The sequence below is a fragment of the Pinus tabuliformis genome, chromosome 8 (genome assembly GCF_031772625.1).
Source record: "Pinus tabuliformis cultivar Carrire ecotype Pingquan chromosome 8, CPIR1, whole genome shotgun sequence".
NCBI lineage: Eukaryota > Viridiplantae > Streptophyta > Pinopsida > Pinales > Pinaceae > Pinus > Pinus tabuliformis.
The window spans coordinates 490,591,923-490,594,545 of record NC_142294.1 but is presented as its reverse complement, the minus strand read 5'-3'; positions in this window follow the sequence as shown (position 1 = coordinate 490,594,545).

Below are 2,623 nucleotides of genomic sequence, written 5' to 3'. Positions count from 1 at the left end.
CTACAACCATCTGCTACTCCTCTTGATGTCGTTAGAATTTTCCAAATGGACCAAACAAATCATCCATCCAAAGTAATCCAAAATAGACCCAACACCTAGCAATCATGAAGCAGGAAAATACCTTTGGATTGATGTTTTAACTGTTATAGGTGTTATTTCATGGTTAGGGCTTCTTGTACACTTGTACAACCTTCTCCTTAAGCTCTCAAACACCTCCTCTCACCTGTGATCCACCTCACCCTTCAAGTTGTTGCCCCTATCTATCCTTTAGGATAGGTCTGCACCCTTAGAAGACCTCTTGGCCCCCTGTTCTAGGTGACTTCAAACCATCAACCCCTCCTATAACATCAAATATGAGCTGCGGCCTATTTCTAAGGTAGTTATCCACACAAAATAGGAGTCAAATCTAGCCCAACTTTGTCCCTTTCCACTTGGCCCTACTGCAAGGTAATCATGGAACCAAAACATTCATGGATAAGCCTCGTGCATAGGCTTCTCTTCCTTTGCTTCATTTCTCCTTTACCTACAACCCAAAATATAAATGTCCTCCCTCTTATACGAGCTTCTTCTTCCCTTCTTTGCTTGCTCTTGTGTTGCTCTCTTCGATGTATTAATGATCTCACGCAAGCCCTATATTAATATATTTCTTAATGGCTCCAAAAGAGTCTCTCGATGGGCTTGTACAGTTGTCATTAGGCCTCTAAACACTAGGCTGACTTGACCAACACATGTGAAAACCCAACAATGACCTTTAAAAATTAATATACCAAGATTGATAACACAAATTTTGATGATTTTCAATGCATTTCGGTTTCTCTCGGAGTTCTTTATCATATCCTTCCATCACATGTCAAAATACTGTAACAGTTTTGGCCCAAAAACTTTAGGTTCAAAACCCCAAGCTTGGGTTTCAAGCCCACAAGGCCAATTGTGGAGCCTCTTCCTCCAAATCCTCGATCTTCAAGGCTTGGAGTACCTCCCAATCACAAATCTCAACACTCCCTCTTAGCGAGGGAGGTACTTCCAACACTAGGAAGTCTCCTCATCATCATCACCGACAACACTAGCCCATCTAGTGTCCATCACTGCAACATACTTCTTAGAATGAACCCTGTAATATTGGTAGCACCTTTGCCTCATCAGATCTAAACCTGAAGATCCCAAACATCCATAAGTTTTCTCCCTCTAAGCCTACACGATCTCCACTGGCTCAGTCCCGCAAGCAACCATTCTCTTAGATCAAATACCACGCGAGTAAATCCCTCGAATCTTGGATATGCAACATCACGATTTGATGAAGACTTTAGTCTGTCAATATCTAGTCAATCACATGAACCCATCTCAATCACGTGTATCTCATCCATGTCAAAGCAATCCTTGAGCTATCCCAACCATCCATGACAAGTCATGGGAAATCCACGATCGATAACCTACACTACAATAAATTTTCATTCACTAACCTCACCACCAATCCACCAAAACTCCTAGCCAATCTCGTTTTTAAGCCAATCAAGACCACATATCCATGCCTTTAGCTCAACCCTCTACTTCATGATCCAGACACCCACAAATCCCTCTGAGTTGCTTTGTTGTGCACACTCCAATTCACTGTCCCTCAAATTAGCTCATACATGCTATGATGCCATGTTGTTTTTTCCACGATCCTAGTGTCTAGAATAGAATATTAAGTCACTGACACTACCAAAATAAGAATCACAACGAAGCAACTTTGCATAGTAGAATATAAACAACAGTAAATATACTAGTACACAAAATATACACAACGTTTTACAAATTTTCAACCCAACTTAATTAGATTAATCAACTTAAATAGTATAAAAATATAGAGTTCTCGTACCAAGGATAACGGCCCACATACATCTGCTATGACAATAATACAAATCTGGGGATTGGTGTTAGTTCATCGTCAAACAATCTACCCTCATCAAGATACTTTGACCATCTGGCTATAACACGTTCTCTCAGATCCTCTCGATTGTACCTTGTACCTTCCTGGTCCTTCGACTCTCGATCTACAAAACTGCCTCTATCAATGATCCAAGTCCATCTGGCCACTGAACCTCAACTATCCAATCTACTCACTATTTGTGCCTTAGTCCATCAACACAAAATAGAATAAAATATAGATCAATGACTTGAGAAATAGCCTCTTCGAGGGGGAAACCTCCTTTAGATCACATAAATGAACAATTCTTGGATGATTCAAATGATAATGCCTCCTTCGTATATATAGGATTCTAAGGGGTCACAATATAATCAGAGCGTACATAACAATAATAATGTAAGGGAACAAAAATAATAATAGTGGGCTTCTATGGGGCACAACAATAACAATATGGGGGATACATGGGCACAAAAATAACAATAGGGGGCTACACTAACAATAACAATAAGGGGGATACAATAGTATTATAAGGACCTAACATTCCCATCTCCTTCAAAAAAGTATTGTCCTTAATGATTGAGTAGTTCTAGATGCTTATGTATAAAATTACCATCCTCCCATGTGTAATATTCAATGGGTAAGTTCTTCCACTTAATGAGATACTATGAAATTAATTGATTCCATAGCTATTGAATTCTTGTCTTTGAGAGTTCTTCG